This window comes from Pavona decussata, unplaced genomic scaffold, assembly GCF_977016875.1.
Source record: "Pavona decussata unplaced genomic scaffold, jaPavDecu1.1 SCAFFOLD_94, whole genome shotgun sequence".
Lineage (NCBI taxonomy): Eukaryota > Metazoa > Cnidaria > Anthozoa > Scleractinia > Agariciidae > Pavona > Pavona decussata.
The window spans coordinates 987456-1002928 of record NW_028145511.1 but is presented as its reverse complement, the minus strand read 5'-3'; the positions used below and the strand labels follow the sequence as shown (position 1 = coordinate 1002928).

General features: G+C 38.9%; 1 long non-coding RNA gene and 1 pseudogene across 2 annotated transcripts in view; both read right to left on the bottom strand.

Annotated features, from left to right (window-relative positions):
• Positions 1-926: 926 nt before the first annotated feature.
• Positions 927-15473, bottom strand: part of LOC146473269 (uncharacterized) — a 44689-nt pseudogene continuing 30142 nt past the window's right edge. Inside the window, exons 2-3 of the transcript XR_014866434.1 lie at positions 3184-4611; positions 927-3110 (exon numbers count right to left, since the gene is read on the bottom strand). The product of XR_014866434.1 is annotated as an uncharacterized LOC146473269 (transcript). The remainder of the gene's footprint in view (positions 3111-3183; positions 4612-15473) is intronic.
• LOC146473270 (uncharacterized) overlaps positions 927-15473 on the bottom strand; it is a 30381-nt gene continuing 15834 nt past the window's right edge. The window contains exons 2-3 of the long non-coding RNA XR_014866419.1: positions 14315-14606; positions 927-2571 (exon numbers count right to left, since the gene is read on the bottom strand). This is a non-coding gene — a long non-coding RNA (uncharacterized LOC146473270). The remainder of the gene's footprint in view (positions 2572-14314; positions 14607-15473) is intronic.

The following is a 15473-nucleotide window of genomic DNA, read 5'->3' as shown; positions in this document are numbered from 1 at the left end:
TGCCGCTGGATTCTCAGAGCCCCTGCCCCATTATAGTCTATATATTTTGTGGCCAGTTACATACCCCATCTTAGTCACTTTTGGGAAAATGTAATTTTCCCGATCCCAACTAAGTCACTTTCTATTTATGCATCTACTTTCAAGAACGGAATGTAATGCGAGGTGATTCTTACATTTAATAAACGACAACTGTCTGAACGTTTTAACCGAGACCATTTTGAATCCCTACTTAATAGAATTTTCTTACCCCAAAAATCCGAAAATGTGCGACCCCATTCTAGTAACGCTATTGAAAATGCAACCCCATTCTAGTCAATCCAGTCGTGAAAATGCGACCCCATCCAGCGGCACATCCCCCTTAGCCACTTATAAGGAAGTACCCCCCCGGGCTATTATACCATGCCCGAGAAATAGCAACCATAAATTGTTTTCTGGTTGCTCTTGAAAAGGAAATCAGCAAGGCCTACCAATATTACTTGATTGTTATTATAACACAATTATTCCACTCGCACTGATTTAACAAGTCTGTCATCGGCAGGACTATCTATCAGTATCTTAATACTATAAATATTTCTAATATACGAAAATAATCATTAGATTAGAACGAAACCGTGAAAAGGAAATTCAAAAGGAAAGGAAAAAGAAGAAAAAAGGACAAAAGCACACTCCAGTACACTAAGAGAAGTAACATGTTTCTATGTTGAGAGGAAACCTAATAGACCCCGTCCGTAAGGACGGTGCCTACTAATAAAGAAGTAATTCTGTTTGGTTTCTGACTATTCGGGGAAAACAGATCTTAGCAAGGGCTATTGAAATCCAAAAAGAAAATTGGGGGTAACCATACATTTTTTAGAGATAACTAAGCAACAATCGATTTAAAAAAAGAAAGTAAAATGCAAGGCAATATATGGCGTTTTTTTTCCAAAGTAAAGCTTTAGTATCTCTGAAAAATGCATGGTTACCCCAATTTTTTTTTTCGATACCAAGAGAACTTGCTAAGTTCTGATTTCTCCGCATAGTTTTAAACCACAAAAAAATATCCCTGTATTAGTAGACACCACCCATAGGAAACCCGAGGATCTTAACATGCGCAGAACGTATGCGCAGTAACAAAAGTAGGCACCGTCCTTAACAAATCGGAGTTTCATGGCCATAACAAGAAGCATGCGCAGAACGTACCAGGAGCAAACCACACCGACTCATCCTCATAAGGGCTAGTACCGTTTATAATTATCATTTTCTATGTAAAGCTTATTTCTTTCAATGTATGACCATTTTTTGTGTTGAGAAACGTAGCCTCGTTCTTGTTCCTTTAGCTTAATTATTTTATCCTCCTCAATCGTTAAATCATCAGTTGTCCTAAAGCGTGCTTAGCACAACCAGGCCCCCACCATGAATTTATCCAGCACCCACACTTCATGGCCTCTTGTGTAGATAATGTAAGAATATACTACGTTTTAAACACTGTTTTCCAACCTTTGAGCTCTTTACCTTTAAAATGTGTGAACCAATCCAAAAATGTCTCAATGTTCTTAGTGCGAGACTCGTTCAGGCCCACAAAATATTTTTGCAACTTCTACAATGATTTGAAACCGAAAGAGAAAGGAATAACAAATACATTTTAGGGAATGGGGGAAACAATAAGAATACATTAATGAAATTATTTGAAGTGGATTATTAATGCATCTTCTTGGCAGGAAAAACCTCATTTGCCTTTATGGTCAACACACAATTTACACCAGCGACTACAAAATTGTAGTCGCATATGTAAATTGTGTGTTGAAAGTAAATGCAAATGAGGTTATTCCTGATCAAGATGATGTTGAGCAATATTTTCTTAGCTTCGATGAACAAAATTTCACAAAGCTTATTCATGCATGGGCAACAAAAATGGTTGTTATCAGTCCAAATTTAGTCTTGCGCGGTGGTCGTCTGTTTTTGGGGATGTCTTTGAACCGAAATTCCCTCTTCATAAACAAATTCACCAGGACACCCTCCCCCCTCCTCATTACCAAGGGTTTCACTGAAAATATGTTCCACTCAGGGGTTTCAAATGAAATACTAGAGCGGCTTTCAACTGATTGTCATAAAACCAAAACCAAAGTAATTATTCTGGCCAATCACAACAGATATAAACATCACAACGAGCCAATCAGAATTTGAAGCAAATACATGTAACTGACTCCAAGCACGCGAAAACACATGCGGCCAAAACACGCTTGGTTTGATTTGGATTCCCATTGATTGAGAAAGTTTTGCGAGTTCTGTTCACCAATCACAAAGCGTAGAAATGCAAAATTAACCCAAACGCAAAATTCCTTTCAACACCCAATTGAAAACAACTCTAACCCTCGCGCTACTTCTCATACTCTCTCTCCGTCATTTGTGAACCAGGAGAAAGAGGCTCCTGAAATCACCTGGCTGGCCAACAGGTACAAACAACTGAAAAAATTCGACACAAAACGAGGAGGGAGAGTAGAGTTGCCATTATTCCTCAAAAACTGGCTTTTCGCCACAGTGGAATATCTCGTGTAACTTCAGAGTTTCCACTGCAGTAAAAAAAAAATTGCACTGGTGAGGCTTTTCGCCAGAGTGGATCCGTTCATGTTTCTTCAAGTTGCTCACTTGACTAAAACACTTGTCACAGGATTTGCACGTGTAAGGCTTTTAGCCAGAGTGGATTCTCTCGTGTATCTTCAGAGTCTCCACTGTGGTAAAAAATCACAAAGTTTGAACTTGTAAGGCTTTTCACCAGAGTGGATCCGTTCATGTTTCTTCAAGTTGCTCACTTAACTAAAATACTTGTCACAGGAGTTGCACTTGTAAGGCTTTTCGCCAGAGTGGATTCTCCTGTGTATCTTTAAGTAACCCGCATGTTGAAAACACTTGTCGCAAATTTTGCACTTGTTAGGCTTTTCTTCAGAGTGAGTTCTCTCATGTATCGTCAGAGTTTTCACTCTGCTAAAACACTTGTCACAGGTTTTGCACTTGTAAGGCTTTTCACCTGAGTGAATTATCTTGTGTATCTTCAGGGTTCCTGCTTGGCTAAAACACTTGTCACAGGTTTTGCACTTGTAAGGCTTTTCGCCAGAGTGAATTCTCTCGTGTATCTTCAGGTGTCACACTTGGTTAAAACACTTGTCACAGGTTTTGCATTTCACCAGAGTGCAGACTCTCGTGTACCTTCAGGGTCCCCACTAGGGTACAACACTTGTCACAGATTTTGCACTTGTAAGGCTTTTCACCAGAGTAGATTCTCTCGTGTATCTTTAGGTGCCCCATTCGGTTAAAACACTTGTCACAGATTTTGCATTTGAAAGGCTTTTCACCGGAGTGGATTCTCTCGTGTCTCTTTAAGCTTCCCACTTGGTTAAAACACTTGTCACAGATTTTGCATTTGAAAGGTTTTTCACCAGAGTGGATTCTCTCGTGTATCTTCAGGTGTCCCACTTGGTTAAAACATTTGTCACAGGTTTTGCACTTGTAAGGCTTTTCACCAGAGTGGATTCTCTCGTGTATCTTTAAGCTTCCCACTTGGTTAAAACACTTGTCACAGGTTTTGCACTTGTAAGGCTTTTCACCAGAGTGGATTCTCTCGTGTATCTTTAAGCTTCCCACTCGGTTAAAACACTTGTCACAGATTTTGCACTTGTAGGGCTTTTCACCAGAGTGGATTCTCTCGTGTATTTTCAGGGTCCCCACTTGGTTAAACCGCTTGTCACAGAATTTGCACTTGTAGGGCTTTTCACCAGAGTGGATTCTCTCGTGTGTCTTTAGGGTCCCCACTAGGTTAAAACACTTGTCACAGGTTTTGCACTTGTAAGGCTTTTCACCAGAGTGGATTCTCTCGTGTATCTTTAAGCTTCCCACTCGGTTAAAACACTTGTCACAGATTTTGCACTTGTAGGGCTTTTCACCAGAGTGGATTCTCTCGTGTATTTTCAGGGTCCCCACTTGGTTAAACCGCTTGTCACAGAATTTGCACTTGTAGGGCTTTTCACCAGAGTGGATTCTCTCGTGTGTCTTTAGGGTCCCCACTAGGTTAAAACACTTGTCACAGATTTTGCATTTGAAAGGTTTTTCACCAGAGTGGATTCTCTCGTGTATCTTCAGGTATCCCACTCGGTTAAAACACTTGTCACAGATTTTGCATTTGAAAGATTTTTCACCAGAGTGGATTCTCTCGTGTACCTTCAGGTGTCCCACTCGGTTAAAACACTTGTCACAGATTTTGCATTTGAAAGGCTTTTCACCGGAGTGGATTCTCTCGTGTATCTTTAAGCTTCCCACTTAGTTAAAACACTTGTCACAGGTTTTGCACTTGTAAGGCTTTTCACCAGAGTGGATTCTCTCGTGTATCTCCAGGTTTCCCACTCGGTTAAAACACTTGTCACAGATTTTGCACTTGTAGGGCTTTTCACCAGAGTGGATTCTCTCGTGTATTTTCAGGGTCCCCACTTGGTTAAAACACTTGTCACAGAATTTGCACTTGTAGGGCTTTTCACCAGAGTGGATTATCTCATGTATCTTCAGGGTCCCCACTCGGTTAAAACACTTGTCACAGGTTTTGCATTTGCAAGGCTTTTCCCCAGAATGCATTGTTTGATGTACCTTCAAAATTGAATAAATGTTCAAAAGTTTGTACCTTGCCACAAACACTAAAACCCATCAACAAAACAAAACCCAAAGGTACAGAGAGAAATGTTTGTTTTGTTATTGTGCTGAGTATTTAAACTAAGAGTTCTATGGATTTCATTTTGATCTTTCTCAGACCAAGTGAAATGTCTGTAATCTTGAGGTGTCTGACAGTAAATTTATGCATTCATCAGTTACTTTCAGCAACAGCCATATACTCCTTAGACACCAGTGGGGAATTATTCTCCCATGCTGTTCCTCCCAGTAGTCAATACAAGCACAGTGTGTATGTCACATTTCACAAATCATCATGCTTCAATTCTAACCCAAAAGGGGGAGGTTTTCCCTTAATACAAGCTACATAGGTACAGGCTGCATCCAGGGCATGGGTTTTGAACTCATTTGGTCTAAAAGCGATTACAGATATTAAACCTTTTGGTCTAAAAAGGAGAATAGAGTTTAGAGGCAAGGTCTGATAATAGGTAAAGGAAAAAATGTTCAGTAAACTAGACGACACAGACTGACTAGTAATTGTCAGGAAAACCCTTCCCCCACCTCCAGGGCAAATGATATGTAAAGAAGCCAATAGGGTCTCCTACTGTTAAGGGCTAAAAGACCTGCTTAACATTTTATACATTGACACAACAGTGACTTGTGCTTGTGACCTTTATTCTGTACCAGCCATTCTGCCACAAGGCATATGTATTTCACACCCTTATAATTATTTGGAGTGGCCTCATGTTAGTGTTCAGTTCACCAACAAAGGTGAGAAGGTTGTAACCAACTGATTATAAGAAGGAAACTATATAAAGGTCATAAAGGATATAACACTGGGGCGCGAAGATATGAAAATTATTTTCGAATGGTAAAAGCAAAATGAGCACAGAGAGTATTAGTAAAATGTTGTTTTTAAAATCAGAAAATAAAATTCATTTCTTCAACCCACCGGGTAATTTTCTTTTTATTATTTACACAAATCTATCCCTCACCATTCGTCACCTACTTCTTGCATAAACAACCATGAAAAAGTGGGAAATGATGTCATCAATATCTTCACTAGTCAGGATATGAAAAAATTATAGGCCACTCGGGTCCCGGATGTTGTTTGGTATGGATTGTATTTTCCAGTCAAATACTTGTGTCTATATAATAAGACCCAACCTGTTTAAGGCATGGCTCAATAATATATTACTGGGGTTTAATTGAAAAAAATAGTTCATTCAAGAAAACTTAAGCCACAGGCCGACAAAATGTATATCTGACGGACAATATTCACAGATTTGAAGATGTAAGATCCTAGTGGAATGCATATAGAGTAATTTAAAATAAAATATATTTGTGTGTGCTTTTTGGTTTCCTTAGTTGTTCGGTGCACTTATTAGCCAAATTTCAGGATATTTAACAATGAAATCTGCAAATGGTTGAGAGCAATATTGTAGTGGTGCAATAAAACGAAACTGAGATTCTTACCATACTGAGTTGAAGGAGTAGAAGTGAAAATAACTGATATCAAATAATATTGGTGATTGGTGTGTCTTGCCTGGTTTAAACACCATTTTGTTGATTACTTCACCCAAGGTATTATCTACTATGAAATAAGTGACAACCAGTGGCAACCCCAGCGAACCATCAGTGTGTTAAAGCAAATCAATTCCCAACAAATGGAGTTCGCAACAAAAACTCACTAAAAGTGGGAAAGAAGATAAATTAACTCCGAGTTCCTTACATGCTGACTCCCAAAATACATTGCAACAGTCTGAAAATTGCTGGTTTTCCAGAAAAATGTGACTATTTTCACTTTATCATTCACCGCACCACTGATAGCTGGGCAACCAGATTCAAAGTTTAGAACTTGAGCCTGTTTGGCAAAAATAATCCTGGCTCACGAAGGGATACTACTTTTGCCTGTATGCAAATTGACACCAGTCAGTGGGTCCAGTGTGTAACTAAGCCCCCGTTCAGACTACGTGCCCATTCCCGGTTCTCGGGCATGGGCACTAGTCTGAACAGACCCTTTTGTTGGTACAGGAGCAAAAATCCGGGCACCTTGCCTGGGCACGGGTACTGCCTGCTAGGGTAGTACTCTGGCACTGTTTCTGGGCACGGACACTGGTCTGAAAAGGGCCTGAGATTTACCAAAAACCACTAACTAGTCACAGTTATTAGCAACACCTGAGTCTTAGGTTTCAGATTTGAAAACTGCAAAGTTTACTGTTGTGTAGGCAGTTTGTTAGTTTGCATCTTTCAGTTGGTGAAAACAACGCAGTGAAGATGGCAAATAATCCCAGAGATGGTGTTGGAGGAAAACAAATGCTGTAATAGTTGTCTTCTTATTTAAAATACACACAGATGTATTCCTCCATAACAAAAAGCTTTACTTCTCAATATTTGGCAACCTAACACTAAAATAAAGAAACAAAAAACGCGCCGAGTGCATTGTTGAGTTACAGTATATAAGGACGCGGGAATTTTTAAGAACACGAGAGAAGTGCAGAGAGGCACGAGCCGTAGGCGAGTGCCTCTCTGCACTTCTCGAGTGTTCTTAAAAATTCCCAACAATCGCAACTCCTCAGACAAGTGCGAATTTTAATGCATCAACATTAAGTTTCTCCTTACATACGCGTAATTTAATAGCGTGCACTTTTGCCGATCACGACATGATCACGACAGGGCACGAGATAGCGCATTCAAGTAAAAAGTCAAACTGTTTTAGTTTTTTGTCACGTCGTAAGCAAGTTCAAGAAGTTAACTCCAAGTCAAGTTTAAGTTTTAAGGTGTTGAGAGACAAGTTGAAGTTAATTAAAAGTCTGGAAACATCAGTACAAGAGACTGTTCGAATCACTGGAGTGACAGCACATTCTGTCTCTGAATTTCTCAGATTTTTCACAGGCAAAAAGTCTGACGTGTGCTCCGTGCATATGTACAATTTATTATAATGCATGCATCATACGTATGCTTCGTGCATTGTGGAGTTATACAGAACTCAGTTTGACCAATCACAGTGCTTGCTTGACCATGGCTATTTTATGTTCTGTATTTTAATGCACTGGACCCACCCAACATGTTGAATTGCGTGTAGGCAAAAGTATCAAACGAAAACAATGCACTCAATCATTTACAAATCTCATGTCTGAATGTCCCGAAATCTGGCTGTTAAGGTTACCCGATACCTTCAGAGGTGACTCGCATTTAAGCGATGTAGCGCGTCCAGTTTAAACTGTAGATACCTAAAACCCTATATCAAATTAAAGCTCATAGAGCTGACTATCAAACTAAACCAAGAATTTTGAAATAAAATAAATTGTCAAATTTTTCACGACCTCTAATTGCGAGCGTCCGAATCACCTTTTTAAAGCTACAAGTCAAAGTGAATTTTGTTTTTTGCTAGTTTAATTTGCTCCTCAGTTTCCGGCCCCAAAGCGCTAAAAAAACGTGTCTGCGTTTTGCCATATTCAATCACAGTGAAAAGTTATAGAGCATTTTCGAAATAGGATGAAAAAAATGTGAAGTAATCGTACAAAAGTCGCTCTCTGAGAAAAAATACTTTGAAAGAAAAAATTCGCAGACATGTTTTTGTTGTTTATATGTTAAACTAGCTACTGTCCAAATAATTTGAAGGCAAACGAACAAATTCCTTTTGAGTTTTAGCTCTTTGAAGTGGCTCCTCTAAGTGAAAAAAATTTATTCTAGAAAACAGTGCTAAAAATTTGGCAATTTATTTTATTTCAAAATTTTTAGTTTAGTTGGATAGCCAGCTCTATAAGCTTTAATTTGATATAACGGTTCAGGTATCTACAGTTTAAACCGGACGCGCTACATCGCTTGGACGCGAGACACCTCCGAAGGTACCGGGTAACCTTAAGTGCACAGGACAACTGAAGAAACCAAAAAGTACAGATAAACAGTTTCTTCTTGAATATTTCTACCAGAGCTTAAAGTCTTTAAATAACCTTGTCTTGGATACTAAGTTTTGGTTGCATGTTCTTTAACAAAGCGCCTGAGACTAATCCAAGATTTGACACAGGGAAAGGTCTTCTGCCCTTAACAGATTTTTAACGTACAGTGGAATCCTGTTAATGTGACACCAATGGGACATGCAAAAGTGTCCGCATTATGCGGGTATCCGTATTAAGCAGGCTCTCAAAAAAGAAAAACATCACAGACACATGTTTTATCTTTACAAAGGCTAACACATACATTTCTACGGCAATAAAACGTTGTTTAATGTCTGAACTGTTTCTGTAAGCGTAGACAGTTCAAACTACAGAAAGATCATGCTCATTTATCATAGCCATACGTTATTGTGCTTGAAACACAATAAGAGAATCAAATTCCTAACGGCCTCAGCCTCCGAGGCTGATGCAAAGCAAAGGACTTCAAAGAGGAAGAAGCTACAAGCTACGAGGAATGACTACAGCAAAAAACCAAGAAAGGAAAACTTTGGTGTAGGCATAACAGACAAAAAACGATGGTACAAGGGTCAAACACTGGAAGAAAGACAGACAGATTAAACATGTCACGCCATTTTGCTACTGTCTTTCAGTAGTAAAATCGTATTAACCCGTAGAAATCTGTCATTATTTGAACAGTGTACATTATGTCTATACAACTAGCACACAATTGTGACAATGAAAATACAGAAAAAATAGACAGTGCGCATATAACCATGTGCAACCAGTGTCCGTAAAGCAGGGTTTAGAGAAAATATATGAGCTTTTTGTCAGGACGAACAAAACTGTCCTTAATATCCGGATGTCTGTATTAAGCAGGTGTCCGTAAAGCAGGGTTCCACTGTACAGTAAGCGTTCCCACTGAATAGATCACGTGGCAAGCTATGTAATTCTTTTTCTTTGAAAATAGCCAAAATTTCACAAATTGGCAATGTATTTAAGAGAATGTCAAATAAAGGCATTTTTTTCTGTAAACATCTCCACCCCTTCACATTTCGAATGACTGACTATTGTTCTCTAAAAACTAAGTTTGTTAGGACAAAGATCATTTTCAGTCCAAAATTCCACTTTTGATTCATATGATTCTAATTACAAAACTTGAGGATAATCATACCAAAATAATATTGAAAAGTAGAAGGTAACATAATTATGTAAAATTTCCATAATTTGCATTCGCTTGTAATTTATTTTTCAACACAAAAAAATTTTGCTGTCTCAGGGCTGATTTCCATAATCTTTACATCTAGATCATGTCACATGATCAAGTTATGCATTAAGGTGAAACAAGACATCAAGTATTACAGACAGGTTAAAATTTAATCGGCGGATGTTATCTTGTACGTCTAGCAAAATTATCGTACATGAGCATAAACTACAAACTTAAAGGGGAAGTATCATGGGGTTTTTGGTATCTTTTGTTAAAAATCATGAAATAAGACCTTCAATCAGCAGCCAAATAATTGTAGAATGACAAGAGGAAGGAAATCAACTCAATTCTTGAAAGGAACAACTCGTGATCTGTTCTAGTGCATTTTGGAAATAAAAATGCGAGGACTAAAAAAACATTAGCCTAATATTTTTCAAGTTTCAATTCATACCGGCCTACTCTGTCTCTGGCCAGAGGCACTAATCCACAGTTTTATTGCACTGGGGTGATAATTTATAACAAACTTGACAATTATTTCTTTGTTTCTTCTGACAGACAAACATTTTTGGTTTTTGAAATGACAGCAAATTTGCGTGATACTTCCCTTTAACTCCAAATAATTTGCACCCTAAAAATTAAAGAGCTCTGCCAACTTAGTACTCACTGAAAACTTGAGCATGATATGTTAAATAGTTTAGAATAATAGAAGATCTGCATAACAAACATTCACTGGAACAAGGTCTGAATACTGAAAGTAAGAAATTCTCTGTGAAATATGGCCTCAAGTAACTTTCGATTGAATAAAAGGGAACTTCAGATCTGAGCACGTAAAAAAAGTAATGTCCCCAGAATTTCAGCTCCTTGCAGTTGGCATGCCAGCATATAAGAGGAACCTACATATACCACTGGTATGGCAAGTGATTATCTAAACCACACAAACTAGATTTGAGAAGTCGTACTTTTACTCAAACTCACACCCACGCACCTTACGTGAAATGACAATCTGTTGTCAAAATAAGAATACCCGAGTTGCAGGATGGCCTTTGCAGGTATTAACTTAAACAGAAAAAGGGATTCTTCACACAATTACTGTATTGTGATCATTCAACATCCTGTCGTAAACAAATAGTATGAAAGCTTACGTGTGGCTTAACAGGGAGTCTGCACGCAAAATGGCGGCCTTATCAAAACCTGTTATTTTAAGACTTCTGATTTATGGTAGTGTAACATGGATGGCACGAAATCCTTACTTAAGTCACTAAAAGATCTTCTTACCTTAAAAGATGAAAACGTTTACAACATTGTGTTTTTCCCCACGGACAACGAAAGGTTTTTCTGTTCGCTGGTACATGTATCGTGAATCGACATCAATTAGCACCCAGTCTCTCATCGTTTTTATCAGTTGGGCATGCAATGCATGCTGATTTGTCTGTACCGAATATAAATTTTGGAAGGTGATAACATAAGAATTCCGAATTAAGCACTTCAAAAACAAGCCGATCACCAGAAAATATGCCTCTCCCAATCAAATCGACCCTTCCAGTTGAATAGAAGCCCATCGACTATTAGCATTATTTGAGCAGTAAATGTCACCGTTCCGCGTTTGTGGTTGGCATGACAGACGACTTCGATTGCGTGACCATTCAATCCCCACCTATCTCTCCAGTACTACCCAATGGAACGAAAGAGTATCGGCAGGTCGAGTGATTGTAGGACCATTTAGGCCTCATTTGTCTTCCCCACACTACCCGCTGACAGGACAGAACAAGAGTATTATAGCTTGCTTGACCTATAAAGCTTCACCTTTCTCGCCAGCTTTGTACGCTTAGACTAAACCCCTACAGCTAATTCTGGGTCAGACCGGAGTATTGGCAGGACAAAAATTACTGGCAAAAATCTTGGGGGAAGTCGCTGTCGAGACTTAACCGCACAACCGCATGGGAGAGGTGTACCATGTTTATTTATAAAAAAAAAACACCCGGGACGGGCGGGTGGGAAAATTTTCCTTTTAAAAACACGGAGCTACTGCTTTGAATACACAAACCTTGACACGAGGAAAATTGTACTTTGAAAAGTGTCTCTAAGCTTTTATAGTCAGACAGAAACAACGAGTACAGACAGTACAACCAATAGAAATTATTGTACTATTTAGAAGCTAGTCAGCATGCAGTAAAATTACGACGATGAATGGTACATTGAGGGAACTAACCAACCAGAATACGAAAAAGAAAGCAGAACTAGACAGTACTACATGCCAACAATTTTTCAATGGAAAAATAGGTTTCATTTTTATTATAAACACAACTACTAGACGTCATTTACGTAACTTATAGACCCTTATACAATACTACTTCTTGGTCATCTATCAAATGGTTCTCCTCGATTCTTCAAACGTGTTTCTACAGAAAGAACAGTTTCTTGCATAACTCAGGCGCCAAAAGATTAAAACAAGTCAAGGGATCAGACAAAAAACGTCAAGCAAGGGTTGGTCTCTCTCCTCCGCAGAGGCTCCGCTGAGAAAAGGGAGTGCAGGCGTAAAATTCCGTGAAAGGCGACGGCGGGAGCCTCTGCCAGAAACCACGCCCAATATGGCTGCGATCCGGGGGAGTCATTTTGTAACTAGGGTGGTGTGCGTACTTATGTCATGAAAATGGCGGGTGTTTGTGAAACTGTCATGTTGCGCGATGTGGGAGATTTACTCACGAAAACTTACCTACATGCTTAGAAATCGGGGAAAGTTTGTTTATCTCATGATGACTGTTTAGAAAACGCTTTTATTTTGCTGTGATGCCTTGAATCATCACTACAAGAATGAAATTCAAGTTACACGAGCGGCGATCGTGTGGAGATAAAAGAGTGCATGCAAAGAAATGATTTATTGAGGAAACGTCTGCCAGCTGAGACCAAACAAAAACTGTCGATTCGGTCTTAAAAGAGACAAGAGCAAGTAAGCTTAATGTTTTAATTAAAGCGTATCTTTTTCTATACTCCGAAACGACCAAACTTGATATTTTTATCTTGTATATAAGTTTAATCAGAAGAAGTTATAATGATCTTTCGGTGATTTAATTAGCATTTAGTTCTCACGGGAAGCTTGTTATGTACTGTGATGAAACAACTGTCTTTAAAATAAGGTTATAAAAGGCCAAAAGGCCTTTCGAGCCCAGAAAAAGCAATTATTTGTTCGTGATTATTGTTGACTTTCACGAAGCGAAATGTACTAAGTCCACTCTCCACGGGTTTCAAGGGGGGCTTCGAATACAAACGATTTTGCTTTTTTCTAGAAATTGTGAAATCTCACCTTAAAATTAACGACGGCAAACTGTAGAGACAAAGTAAATGCTTACTTCCGCCAAGAATGAAACTGTCAAATTTAGAGATGACCGAGAAATCTATCAATGTACAAGAAAACGACAAGGATGTACAAGAAAACAACATGCTTCTGGCAGAGGTCAACCCTCTCAGCTTTTGCGCCTGCACTCACTTCGTTCAGCGGATACAAATAACGCCCCATCGAACCTCTGCGGAGGAGAGAGAGGGTTGGTTAAACATTAATTTCTTAAAAATGAACGATAAAATGAAGATGGACCTTTGACAACAAAAAAGAATGCCTAAAAGCACCAACAACAAGAACCGAACGTAGATACACTGCAATTCTCCATTGCATTTTAGTTATTTAAAATCAAGATAACACCAACACTCAAATAAATTGACAAAAAACCCAAACGGAACGCGAAAAATACAATGGGCCACCTACAACAAAATTCCCAACTATCCCAAATACGCTGTCTAACTGTAATTTAGCTACACAAAAACACAAAACAACAGACAGAGCAGAACAGACATCAAACAGAACAACAGATGCAAATAAGGTCTAGTCCGTTGCAGCGAAGGGTAATTCTTCTTCTCTTCTCATGTGATTGTCATAGTGTTGAAGAAGTAAAGATTCACTGGAAAGTTCCTCTTGGCAAATCCAGCAGCTAAAATCTCTACCTATTTCGGGTTTAACTACAAGAGTGTGGGCTGGTGATGATATATCACAATCACCACGTGCGCCATATATGTTAACGTTGTGGAATGTATGAGTTAGTTCTCTTGTGTGAGTTCTCTTGTGTCTCTTTAAGTTACCCACTTGTCGAAAACACTTGTCGCAAGTTTTGCACTTGTAAGGCTTTTCACCTGTGTGGATTCGTTCATGTCTCTTCAAGTCATTCATATCCCTAAAACACTCCTCCCTTTTTTGGACTTGTAAGGCTTTTCACCAGAGTGAATTCTTTCGTGTATCTTTAAATAACCCGCCCGTTGAAAACACTTCTCGCACGTTTTGCACTTGTAAGGCTTTTCACCTGTGTGGATTTGTTCATGTCTCTTCAAGTCATTCATATCCCTAAAACACTTCTCACGTGTTTTGCACTTGTAAGGCGTTTCACCAGAGTGAATTCTTTCGTGTATCTTTAAATAACCCGCCCGTTGAAAACACTTCTCGCAAGTTTTGCACTTGTAAGGCGTTTCACCAGAGTGAATTCTTTCGTGTATCTTTAAGCAACCCGCTTGTTGAAAACACTTGTCGCAAATTTTGCACTTGTAAGGCTTTGCACCAGAGTGGATTCGTTCATGTCTCTTCAAGTCATTCATAGCCCTAAAACACTTATCACAGGTTTTGCACTTGTAAGGCTTTTCGCCAGAGTGAATTCTCTCGTGTATCTTCAGGGTTCCCACTTGGCTAAAAAACACTTGTCACAGGTTTTGCACTTGTAAGGTTTTTCGTCAGAGTGAATTCTATCGTGTATCTTTAGGGTTCCCACTCGCTTAAAACACTTGTCGCAGGTATGGCATTTGTAAGGCTTTTCTCCAGAATGCATCATTTCGTGTATCTTCAAAAGTCAGTAAATGTTCATAAGTTAGTACCTAGCCACAAACACTAAAACCCATCAAGAACACAGACACCAAAGGTACAGAGAAAAAAATGTTTTTTTTTCTGGTGTTGTCTATGCAGTTCTATGGATTTCATTTTGATCTGTTACAGACCAAGTTAAATGTCTGTAATCTTGAGGTGTCTGTAATGCATTCATCAGTTATTTTCAGCAACAGCTATAAACCCCTTAGACACCGGTGGGGAATTGTCTCATGCTGTTCCTCCCAGCAGTCAATGCCCAGCAAGCACAGTATATATGTCACATTTCACAAATCATTATGCTTCAATTCTAACCCAACAGGGGGAGGTTATCCCCTATACAAGCTACATAGGTACAGGCCGCTTCTAAGATAAGGTTTTTTAGTTCACTTGGTCTAAAACCGATTACAAGTATTAAATATTTTGCTCTGAAAAGGAGAATAGATTTTAGGTGCAAGGTCTGATAATAGGTATTGGAAAAAATATTCAGAGAATTGGGCGACACAAAACCACTAAAAATTGCCAGGTAAACCCTCCCCCAGTGCCAGGGCAACTGATATCTAAACAACCCAATAGTGTCTCCTAGTGTTAAGGGCTAGGAGACATGCTTAACATTTTATACATTGACGCAGCAGTGACTTGTGTTCGTGACCTTCATTTTGTACCAGCCATTTTGCCACTAGGCATATGTGTTTCACACCCTCATAATATTTCTAGTGGCCTCATACATGTTAGTGTTCAGTTCACCACCAAAGGTGAGAAGGTCGTGACCAACTGACTGTAAGAATAAAATTATACAGAGGATATTACACAAAGATATGAATTTAACTTTCGAGTGGTAAAATAT